The sequence below is a fragment of the Erythrolamprus reginae genome, chromosome 3 (genome assembly GCF_031021105.1).
Source record: "Erythrolamprus reginae isolate rEryReg1 chromosome 3, rEryReg1.hap1, whole genome shotgun sequence".
NCBI classification, from domain to species: domain Eukaryota; kingdom Metazoa; phylum Chordata; class Lepidosauria; order Squamata; family Dipsadidae; genus Erythrolamprus; species Erythrolamprus reginae.
The window spans coordinates 61568872-61581641 of record NC_091952.1 but is presented as its reverse complement, the minus strand read 5'-3'; the positions used below and the strand labels follow the sequence as shown (position 1 = coordinate 61581641).

The 12770-nt window shown below is 36.4% G+C and overlaps 1 protein-coding gene across 2 annotated transcripts in view; it reads left to right on the top strand.

Moving 5' to 3' along the window:
• Positions 1–12770, top strand: part of PLXNA2 (plexin A2) — a 545151-nt gene that overhangs the window by 215319 nt on the left and 317062 nt on the right. Inside the window, exon 1 of one of the 2 annotated variants that reach the window (XM_070745595.1) lies at positions 7414–7582. The exons of the other annotated variant lie outside the window; for it this stretch is intronic. The gene's annotated coding sequence lies outside the window, so the exon portion shown is untranslated. Of the gene's footprint in view, positions 1–7413; positions 7583–12770 lie in introns of those variants that run through there. 2 annotated transcript variants of the gene reach the window in all.

Sequence of the window (12770 nt, the reverse complement as noted above, 5' to 3'; positions counted from 1 at the left end):
AGGGAAATGAAATGCAATGATGCTAATATATTGTGTTAAAAATTGTATTTCAAAGCAATCTGATCTGAATAATAGAAAGCTCCTGCTGTTTGAAATGGCCAAATTGACTTTGTTTTATTTGTAATGTATATAGTCCTCTTTGTCTGGGATATATATTTGATAACATTTGGGATATCTAGTGACCACAATGTGTATCCTTCTTTCATTATGGTTAAATGGCTTAGTTTACTACTTAGAGTTTTCTTTGCTGATCTAAGTCAAATGGTTTACAAAATATGAAACAATAAAAGCAATCATTAAGATACACTTGTGACAGCTAAAGGCTGTGATAAAGGAAAACAAAGCTTATGCTTTTCACAAAAATGAAGAATACTTTTGCATTTCTTTCTGACTTTGAGCCATTTTTCAATATAGCATATTATATAACACAAATCACATTTTTAAAAAAGTGTGGGAGAAGTAAATTGACCCAAGTCACACTTGACACTGATAATTTCATGAACTCAATCTTGGCAACAGTAAAGTAGCTTTCTTTCTTGCTTTGTTCTGGGAGACTTTGGACTTCCCTATCTACTCTACAAACTTGATGCTCTTTACTGGTCTCCCATTTCAGTAACGAAAAGTTTGCACCTTGCTTAAGATTTAAACTCAAATGTGCTATGTTGCTTTTGATACTTAATTAGAAAATATTTCATTTAAAAATGTTCTGTATAGCTATAATTCACCACAGTTCTGATTTCTGTAAATGTTGATCTTTTTATTCTTCCTATCTGTACTTGTTCAGACAAACAAATGTCTATGCAGAGTAAAAAATAAATATTCCCATTTTTAAAAGAACAATAGAACTTCAGAACTCCGTTGTAACGTGTAACATTATTGATGTAAAGAGTTTTGATAATGAGACATCATATACAAGTTCTAATTATTGGTGGGTGAATATTACATTTCTGTGATTTTTTAATGATGGTTTTCAAACTTTGACTTTGACTTGTTAATTTCTAAACATATTGAAATGGTTGGTAGAAATTTTGTGATAACAACTAACAGTTCCAGATTTGCAAAATTGTAATGTCATGTACAAGTCAAAAAATTTCAAGACAAAAGAAATATAAAGATTTTTTAAACACTTTGACACATAATATTTGCACAAATTCAAATGAAGTTAACAGAGAGCGAGATAATATTACTCTGCTCAATCTTAAACTTCAGCTTTTATACTGATTAAAACAATTAGTCTCATAATTGTTTGCAATTATTATACTGGTCACACAACTATGTGTGGCTGTTCCATAGTATCAATTCAGCACAATGAGATATCACAGATTATTTTATTGGCAATTATGAAACAATAGATCTTTTAAAGTCTTAAGAAAGCACTTTAAAAATAATAAATACAGTACTTATGTGTCAAATTACAGAGGCAAATTATCTTTTTGTTGGACTGGATTTTCTACTTTTCTCACACCGATCAAGATGATCTTAAAATATTTTTTGTTTAGATTTTGTCTGCATGAACTTGCTTTGGTCACAGTGTTTGGTGGCTGCCATTTTAAAGTTGTTTATATTTAGATAATTCTTATGTGATATCCAATAACAGATTTTGTGGTGGAACAGTTCCACTGAGAAAGAAATTCTTAGATATGTCTGGGTTAGAATGCACAACTTCACTTTGGAAGATAATAAGGTCAAATCCAGCTGCACTGGAATCCATTTTGAACCAATATGTACTGGGTGACGAACAGAAAATCAACACTTTCTCCATGTTTTCCTTTTCATATTTCAAGCCATTTTTTGCAATGACTCTTCTATAGTTAATTGTAATTATTTATTATTTTATTTTATTTTATTCTATTTTTTATTTTATTTTATTATTTATTTTATTTTATTTTATTTTATTTATTTTATTATTTTATTTTATTTTATTTTATTTTATTTTATTTTATTTTATTTTATTTTATTTTATTTTATTTTATTTTATTTATTGGACTTGTATGCCGCGCCTCTCCGCGGACTATTTGATCCAGTAATAGCTTTTCAGAATCACATGAGGAAAGCTTCTGCCTTTCATAAAACTTAGCAGTTTATGTGAAATCGTTCATTCCAATATTTTTTTTCGAACTATGTACACAATCTGTCTTTTAAACTACAATTTAAAGAGAAAACATCTGCCTATCATCTTTTTTCATTTAAGTAAAGTTCAAGAATCTCTTCCATGCAGAGTTTACCTGCCCCCTCCCAGACCTGGGGATAAGCAATTCTATCAGTTATATAGGCAGAACCCTAACCTTTTCTTTCTTTTGACTATTTTGCCCTTTTGGGTGCCACATAAGGAGAATTTTTACAGCATGGCATTAAACTTTCACCACCTCCTGTAGAGTGAGCCATGACTGTAGCCCTTCTCATAATATTCTGCATAAAAGGTTTAAACTAATCAGACCTGAATAAAAATGTCACATAGCTATGGCAAACAGTCTTCAGGTGCACTATTGTCCATTTTTCTCTTTCTTTTGAGAATTATTGCTATGGAGAAACTCTAGAAAATCACCTAGTATTCTTAAAACAATCACTAAAAAGAAATTGGAAACATCAAGCTTCAATGTGCTACTGGAGAACCTCCATGTGCTACTAGGGAAAAGCAAAACAAACAGTTAATTGTGAAACCTGAATGCATGCTTATTGATTGATTGATTGATTGATTGATTGGATTTGTATGGCGCCCCTCTCCCTGGATGCTATATGCTGATATTAAAAGGATTTACTTGGAAAGAAGGGTAAGGAAAGCTGTACATACAAAGCAAAAATATTGTTTTGGTGAATAGTCAGTGAGTTCTGTTTATGAGTGTGTTTAAAGATTTATTTAAGTCACAACTGAGACCCAATATAATTTCTGCAGACATTTGTTACTTTGAGTCTCTGCAGACTCTCAGAGGTTGTGCTTCACAGATAAATGAATGTGAAGTTTTTTCTGGGCTCTAGGGAACAGTTAGGGCAGCTGCTGTTGCTGTATTACTGGTACTTTACTTTCTGTCCAGAAGAATCCTTTCTTAAGTTGATGGATTTCATTACTGGACTCACAGTGGAACCTCCAAGGTATTTGGAGGCTTCAATCAGCTATCTGGAGGACACATAGGAGCTTTTGGCTTGAACCCAAGCCAAATTATTACTATTTCATTGGCTTGTAGCTCACTAGTACCGCCATCCCCTGAAGAGAAATTAATCTATTTGATTGAGCCTCTCTCAAGCAATTTGGTAGATCCCATAGGATTCCAGACAGAGCTTGGGATTTTCTAGTCCACCTGATGCCTGGAGCATCACTGTAGGAATATTCTACTAAACAAATCCCATTTAAGTTGTTGCCTCATAGAGATAATGACAGCAATATGTTTCCACCCTTACTGAGATTCTGAATGTGATTCAAAGAGCTACCTATTACCTATAAAGGACACTTATTTGAGGGATCACTTATCTGTCACAGTTTCTGGTATCATCCCGCAGAGGGGGTGTACTCGAGATCCCTTTGATTAAATAGTGTTACTTTTCAGTACACCCAGGAAGCATGACTTCTTTGTCATTAGTGTGATGAGTGCCTATCATTAGTGCCTGAGATCTTTTAAAGCTCCCATCTTGTTGGTATTCCAGAATGTCTTTAAAAACTGATTGTTCCCCCAGGCCTTGGAATAGAGTAGATGGGACTCCCCTGCTCTTAATGTTTTAGATTTTGACATATGGTCTGTGTTGCCATCTTGTAATTATATTGTAAATCATTTTGGTCTATATAATTATGTTACTTATGCTACATTATGTTATTTTATAAGTCATCCAGAGTCAGTTGAGGTTGAAACAGCATCCAAGCTGAAATATATAATACTTTAAATAATAAATAATAAAACAGGAAATGTAAACAATAATAGTAAAATAAGAAATTGAAACAAGAAACCACTTCAGATTGCTCCTGCCTCTATTATTGTTATCTTATTAGTATTATTAGTATTAGTATTATTGGTATCTCTCCAGATTTAGCAAACTGTGTAAAATGTACACAACATTTGGACTGTACTTCCTAGTCTTCATTTCCAGAAGAATTTGGATAAGAGAATATCTAGGTAGCTATTTAAACAGGTATATCACCAGTGGTGGGCTACGAACAGTGATGGGCTACCAAAAGTTTTACTACAACACTGTGAGCGTGGCTTATGCATTTTGTTTCAACATCTTTTGGTGCAAATTGGGTGCTCTGGGGAGGAGCTTCAAATTTTGCTACCGGTACTGCGTTCCTGACCGTACCCGTAGGAGCCCATCACTGGCTATGAGCCGGAATGCTAAATTGTGCTTGCCGCCACAGCTCATAAGTTTTTGTGGGGCCAGCGTGATTTTGCTTCTGCACCTGTGGAGGTAGCAAAATTGTGCATGGAGCCGCAGATTCGCCCGTGTTTTGGCATGCACGGATGCAAAAAACCCTCATCGAAACACAGGCAAACCTGCGGCTCCTTGCGCGATTTTGCTACCTCCACAGGTGCGAAATCAAAATCACGCTGGCATCCCAAGCACTTACAAGCCACTGCGGCGAGCACAATTTAGTCTTCCAGCTTGTAGCCCACCCCTGTATATCACCCAGATAAAGATTTATATATAAGATTTAAATTTCAACAACAATTTGCTCAAAGGAGAAGATAAATCAAGGAAAAACTTGAGCCAGATCATATTGTCCCATCGTTTGGAAATAACTTTGACAAAATACCTAGCTGTATCAGTTAGACATTCCTGCAGAACATTCAGGAATCTGTCAGGCAAACCAATGTTATAGAGAAAGGACTAGTACTCTGCTTATGGCTTTGAAATACCATTTATTGAAAATACCATTTCCAATAAAATAGTCTTAATGATATATAAAGCAAAACTCAAATCCAGATTATGACTTTAAAGCACCAACCATATTTTCTGAAGACATTGTGGAAGTTAAATCTTCCCAAACTAACATCCAACAACATCATTTTAATATCATTCCACTCCACTTGCATGATTTCCTGTCCACACGGGAAAGACTAAATCTTATGGATCATGACAACACAAACTTTCATACTTAGCAATTTACATGGGGCATTAAGAGAAACTGATGGACAAAGAATTCAGAATAGGAAAAAAAATGCAACTTTATTTTTATTCTGCGCTAAAAACCCCCACCAATATCCTTTTCTCTACTAAAGTACCTTTAATTGCACACCATCAGAGAGAGACCATTAAAGCGTTCCTGATATAACACAGAGCCCATCAATTCTAAGTCTGTGAAATAACATGAACAGTTTTTAAAGATCAAATTTTACATATCCAGACCAGATCTTAAAAAAAAAAGATAATGTGACTGCTTTTAGAGTTGGTCTTAGTTTTAGTCCATTCATAATAGATTAATTATGTCCTCAAAAAGTCTTCTTAATAATCATGACTTGCCCTTTTGATTTGACGGGACTTGCTTCAGATATGATAAATCTGGCTACACGTTTTTAGAGGATGAGCTTTCAGCAAATGCAAGAAATATGATTTATATTTTACTTACCTGTGAAACTGTCTCCATCTCTTTATTGGTCTGTCCCATTCATTCAGTCAGGCAGGGAAGGTATGCTGCCAATCCCAGCATTAAATACTTTTGACTGATAGCGTCCAGAAAGAAAACATTTTCTTCAGTTACCATCACATTTTGGAGCAATCTCTCCTCAGAGGTGAGGGTGGGGGCCCCTTAATATTCTCAGCCTTTTGGTAATGCTTGAAAGCATAGCTCTGCCAACTTGCATGGGGTTCACAGAGGAGCACACACCTGTGGGACTGGTTAGCACCCTGAAGCTCCACTCCTGCGATTTTAATTCTGTTTTTTCACTGTTTTTATTATTATATTCATGTATAGTTGTTATATTTTACGTCTATTTATGTGATGGTAGGTCTCTAGATAAGATAAATTAAATTTTCATCATGACATCTCATACAAGTCATAATGTCTTTGCATTAATGGTGCAAATAATCTGATTTGTGCCAATTGCATCATGGTAAAAATGGTATACCATATGTGGTTTGAAATACTTGTGTGAGGGCTTCATGGCAGGTGTAATGAGACTAGCTCCTCCTTTGGATGCTTGTGACTTAACTGATTGATTGTTTTTTGCCTCTGTCAATAGCACAAAAAGGAAATTCAATTTTCTTTGCTCTTCAGGCAGGCCTACCAGACAATTGGATTAAGGAAGTAGACAATGATTGTTATTTAAGTACAGCTTTTTTCAGCACTATGAGATTTGTGCCATCTCCTTTGAGTTTTAAATGGATTCAGTTGAGGTTTATTTCCAAAGTTTATCATAGTAGTAGAGACCACCTTTCACTTCTCCGTTCTCTGAATTATTTATTTATTGACTGAAAGGAAAAACCAGCCAAAATGAAAATGTGCAATCAAAAGTTTAGGTTGCATTTTAAAAAAAGCTCAAAAGGGTGATTATTCATTGTAATTGTCAAAACCACAGTTCAAAAGCTTGTCTACATTTTACCTATGTTAAACAAGCACATATTCTGTTAGGTTAATGTAGCTGTGTTTAATTGCAAATCAGTTTGGGGAACAAAATTCAACCACTGCTATGTCCATCTTTTTCTCTCACTTTATTCTCCCTTTCTTCAATTTCCTTTGCTGGCTTTGAAGCAGTTGCCCATTAAATGATTCTGGATCAGAGTAGCAGAGGCGTAAAACTCTTTAGAAATGCCTTAAGATATGTAAATTCCACGAGAATAATCTGATTTTCTGGCTATTGAATCTGGATAGGTCAGAGTTTTAGGGGAGGGAGGAATAATTGTTAGATGGCCAGATGATTTACAAGGAATTAGGGCTGGACTAAAAGTTAAGAAAAGTTAAGAAATGCAATTAATCCGGGAGTAGAAAAGCCATAAATGTTTCTAGTGTGTTGAAAAGAACTGAAAGAAAAACCCACCCAGAAATACAAATAGCTGGAAGACTGAGGGATTAGAATGAAAGAAGTGAAAAAGACAGAAACCAAATCTTTCAAAATTTGAACTTTATCTGTTTTTCTGTATGACTTTTAGACATGATCTTGAATAAATGTGTTATACTGAAACAGTAATATTTGTTTTTGTTAGTTTAAGCATATATTTTATACCCACTGTTTATTATGGCTGTATAAATCATTTGAAAGAGGTTTCTTGAAGCACACAGGAGAATGTACAAAGTACATCATTTGAAGAATTACAACAATGTTTGCTTCAAAAAATATATGAATTTGATTTTGCACAAGAAGCAGCAAAGCAACACTCTGCTTTTTTTTTTAAACTGGCCAAACATTTAAAGAAATCCACATGAACCTGAAAATTAGATGCTGCAGCTTTAACAGTTAAATTCTTAAAGAAATTGCATGCTTTTTTCAAACTGGAAAAGACAAAGAAAGGCAGGCTGCTTTAATAAACAGCAGAAAAATGTTACTCACACTCTTCTGTGAGATCCGAAGGACTTCTTCCAAATCACTTCCAAAATTCACATTCCAAATATTTATATTCTTTCCTCTGAGAGATCTCATCCACTAATATTTATGCTGAATGAGTAAGTAATACATAATCCTGGAAATAGATGTCATTTTGAAAAGGTTGCTTTAATTAGGCACTGGCTGGGTTAAGGTTAAATGTTTAATGGAGCTGTAAACTTACTTTTAAAACACTGAAATATGTTCCAGTTATGCCAAGTCATGATATTTAAGCCACTTTTTGATCCTGTATAAAGATCTCAAATCTAATTAATGCACACATTGTATTTTATTATGTTCAGTTGCTAAATCGTGTCTGACTCTTTGGGACCCCATGGAGCACAGCATGCTGGGGTCCCTTATCCTCTACTGTCTCCCAGAGTTTGCCTGAATTAATCTTCATTGCTTGTGCTGATGACATATCTAACCATCTCATTCTCTTCCATCTCCTTCTTTTCTTGTCTTCAATCTTTTCCAACATCAGGTTATTTTCCACCAAGTCTTCTCATTTGATGGCCAGTATGTTTCAGCTTCAGTATCTGCCTTCCAGTCAGTTGTTTTCTTGTGTGCATTAATTAAATTTGAGATTCTGTAGATGTGCAGAAAATCTTTTAAAATTGGGTGAAAACTTGTCCAGTTGTTTCACTAAAGTAGTCAATGCTTCAGTGATTAAAATTAGGATGTGAGGATATTAAACATTTTTAGTTTGAGAAAAATCTGGAAAGCTTAAAGGTAGTAGGGAGTTGGTATAGTGAGTTAATGGTTGTAAATCAGCCTAGGGAAAAGAGATGAAACCATAATACAAGAAGGATCACCTAATGGTGACTCAATGGACAAAGGTGATTGCAAAGGAGAAAAGCACTTTCTATCTTGGTAGTTGGAAAGTAAAAAAGGATTCTAACTCTTAATACATTACCAAAACTTTTCCTGCCTTACTATGCTTCTTTAAATAAGAAGAAAACTTCAAGAAAAATATGAGAAGTATGCATAAGGAGTTATGTATATGAACCGAGTTCAGGTACTGACAACAAAAGATAATCCTTAGAATCTAATTCACATGCCCCTGCTCTAAAATAGGATCTTAATCCAGTGGTAAAATCTCAAAATTTTCCCTACCGGCTCTGTGGGCATAGCTTATTTTGTGGGTGTGGCTTGTAGGTCAGGTGAGTGTAGCTTCAGGTGACTTGTTGCTCAGGTGACTGGGTAGGTGTGGCCAATTTGTAAAATGTGGTGAAACTCACTTAACAACTGTCTTGCTTAACAACCAAAATGTTGGGCTCAATTGTGGTCATAAGTTTTTCTTTTCTTTTTCCCCTTTCTTTCTTTCTTTCTTTCTTTCTTTCTCTCTCTCTCTCTCTCCTTATCTTTCTTTCTTCTTATCTTTTCTTTCCTCCTTTCCTTTTTTCTTTCTTTCTTTCTTTCTTTCTTTCTTTCTTCTCTCTTTCTCTCTCTCTCTCTCCGTTCCTCTTTCTCTTTCTCTCTTTCTCAGAATGAGTCCCCTGAGAAGCTGGTTAGTCTTTTAGTTTGGGGAAATTCTGGTTCAAATACACCCTTAGCCATTGTATATTCACTGAATAACTCTGGAATCTGGAACTTATTTTTTTTGTCAGCTCAGACTACTTTACAGGCTTATTATTATGTGTGTGTGTGGGGGGGGGGGAAGCAAAATTGTCATACATGTCATCTTCATTTCTTGAGATATAAACCTAACAAGAAAAACAAATAAGTAGTACCCGAGAGCAATGACCTGACTGAATTTGATTTTTTTCTCAGTTCTGATAAACTTATGTATATGATAAGAAAAAAGACTGATATTTTATTTGTTTTTATGATGCTTCCTAAATATAGTGTAGTTTCTTTTCTTTTCAAAGGATTAGATGGCGAGATCTCTAGATTGCAGTCCTTAGTTTGTAGCTTGCAGGCAGAAGTGGAAAGATTGTCCCAGCCACGTGCTGTAATGCAGCCATGTGTGCAGCCTCCACTTCCACAGCGCCCCCCGAGGAGGAGGGCTGTTTGGACAACTGTTGGTTCAGGAAGATTACGTGCAGTTGAACAAAAACATAACAATTTGGTCTCTCTGTATCCAACTCCTATAATGTTCTTGCGGATTTAAATAGTAAGGATGTTGTAGATATTAGCAAGGCCCCTCAGGCGGAGAATGAGGGGATGTTCAAAGGAGAAGTTGTTGTAAATGAGGAACATAGTGTCACCAAACCAAGTCCAGTTAGTAGAAATAAAGAGAGGACACATGTTCTTGTGGGTGACTCGATTGTCAGAGGTGTTGATTTGGGACAGAGGAAGGATGTGGTGAAGGTGATGAGGTGTCTTCCAGGAGCCACTGCCCACAGGGACAGGAGGCGGATTACAAACATTGTCAGGGCTGTGAGTAAGGGTAATAAAGTTGATGTGGTGGTGCATCTTGGCACAAACGATCTGTCCCAGAGAAATGTTAATGTAGTAAAAAGAGATTTTCAAAGTCTAAGTGTGGAGCTGGGTAAAATAACTGATTCAGTGACTTTCTCAGAGGTGTTACCGGTTTGTGGCCAGGAGGGTAAAACAAGTTGTATCAGAGAGTTTAATGTGTGGTTAAGGCAGTGGTGTAAAGCTGAAGGTTTTGGTTATGTAAGTCATGATGTCAGTAGATGGTCTAATAGGGAGTTGTTTAAGAGGGATGGTTTGCATCCATCATACAGAGGTACCCAGGTGCTCGGTGAGGAATTCAGAGCTTTTTTGGACAGGCATTTAAACTAGGTAAAGGGGACAGAGATGTACCAGATGTGGAGGATTTCTGTCCCCGACCAATGAGGATACATCAGTTTCTGGAAGCTTATGAAAAGGGAGCTGAAAATAAAATAGATGTAGTTGTTGATGATAAGGGGCAAACTAATAATGAAAATAATGTTCTTCGGGTAATGTGCACGAATGCTCGAAGCTTGAGCAACAAGCTCTGTGAGTTAATGGCCATAATATCTAGAGATAATTTGGATCTGGTTGCCATAACTGAGACATGGTTTAAGGATTCCAATGAATGGGAAATATCCATACCAGGATATACACTGTATAGGAAGGATAGAATAGAGAGAAGGGGAGGTGGAGTAGCCATTTATGTTAAGGAAAGTCTAAAAACAATACTAATTCAAAATACATGTAAAGATCTGGAAACCCTCTGGATTTGCATGCAAAATAAAGACGGTTCTGTCATTAGAATTGGGGTGATCTATAGGCCTCCAGGGCAATCTGAGGAACATGACAACAAGATGGTGGATGAGATTACCCTAATGGCAGTAAAGGGAGATATTGTGGTTATGGGTGATTTCAACATGCCTGATGTTGACTGGAATATCCCCAGTGCCCTTACATGCAAAAGTAAGAATATAGTAGAGGCCTTTACAGGAGCAGCTATGGCACAGCTAGTTAAGACACCAACTAGAGGGGAGAATATTCTAGATTTAGTTTTTACAAATGGGAATCAGGTTTCAGAGGTCAAGGTGGGAGAAAATTTAGGTTGCAGCGACCATCTATGTTTGTGGTTTGATGTAAAAACTGATTGTGAGCAATCCTATACTGCAACCAAAGTATTGGATTTCAGAAAAACAAATTTTAATGCAATGGGGGAATATTTAAATAATGAATTAAAGGGGAGGGATAAAATGGCAGGAGCGAGCACCCAGTGGACTGTATTAAAAAAGGCCATCTTAAAAGCCACAAGACTTTATGTAAAGCAAGTAACTAAAGGTAAAAGGAAGAAGAAACCGCTATGGTTTAGCAATGATGTAAGGGCTATAGTCAATGAAAAAAAGGCTGCCTATAGGAGATATAAAGAGTCTGGAAGTATAGCTGATAGAGAGGTGTATAAAATGAGACAGAAGGAGGCGAAACAGATAATATATGCTGCTAAAGCCTCAAAAGAGGAAGAAATAGCAAAATCTGTAAAGAAGGGGGATAAAACCTTCTTCAGATATATTAGTGATAGGAAGAAGAAAAACTGCAGCATCACAAAGCTTAGTACCGGGAATAATACATGCATTAATGGGAATAAGGAGATTGCTGACCATTTCAATAGCTACTTCTGTTCAGTTTTCTCAAAGGACACCTTACAAAATAATACTATAGAGGGATATAGCATTGCTTCCAGCTGTACGGATTCAGCTCCAGTGATCTTAGAAGCCGATGTCTTAGAAGAACTTGAAAGATTAAAGATAAATAAGGCAATGGGTCCAGATGGCATCCATCCCAGAGTTCTTAAAGAACTCAGATCTGTCATTGCTACCCCCCTGACTGATTTGTTTAACCAATCCCTGTTAACAGGAGATGTTCCTGAGGATTGGAGAATGGCCAGTGTTGTGCCTATCCACAAGAAGGGCAGTAGAGAAGAAGCTGGAAACTACAGGCCAGTTAGCTTGACATCAGTTGTAGTTAAAATGATGGAGACTCTACTCAAAAAGAGGATAAATCAGCATCTAAAAAACAATAACTTATTGGACCCAAATCAGCATGGCTTTACTGAAGGCAAATCGTGTCAGACTAATCTCATAGAGTTCTTTGACTATGTCACAAAGGTGTTGGATCAAGGTGGTGCCGTGGATATTGCCTATCTGGACTTCAGCAAAGCCTTTGATACGGTTCCACATAAAGAGCTGATAGATAAATTAGTGAAGATTGGACTTAATCCCTGGATAGTTCAGTGGATTTCAAGCTGGCTGAAGCATAGACATCAGAGAGTTATTGTTAATGGCGAGTATTCTGAGCAGAGACAGGTTACAAGCGGTGTGCCACAAGGGTCTGTTCTGGGTCCTATTCTTTTTAATATGTTTGTGAGTGACATAGGGGAAGGTTTGGTAGGGAAGGTTTGCCTATTTGCCGATGACTCTAAAGTGTGCAATAGGGTTGATATTCCTGGAGGGGTCTGTAATATGGTAAATGATTTAGCGTTACTAGATAAATGGTCAAAGCAATGGAAACTGCAGTTTAATGTTTCCAAATGTAAAATAATGCACTTGGGGAAAAGGAATCCTAAATCTGAGTATTGCATCGGCAGTTCTGTGTTAGCAAAAACTTCAGAAGAGAAGGATTTAGGGGTAGTGATTTCTGACAGTCTCAAAATGGGTGAGCAGTGTGGTCGGGCAGAAGGAAAGGCAAGTAGGATGCTTGGCTGCATAGCTAGAGGTATAACAAGCAGGAAGAGGGAGATTGTGATCCCCTTATATAGAGCGCTGGTGAGACCACATTTGGAGTACTGTGTTCAGTTCTGGAGACCTCACCTACAAA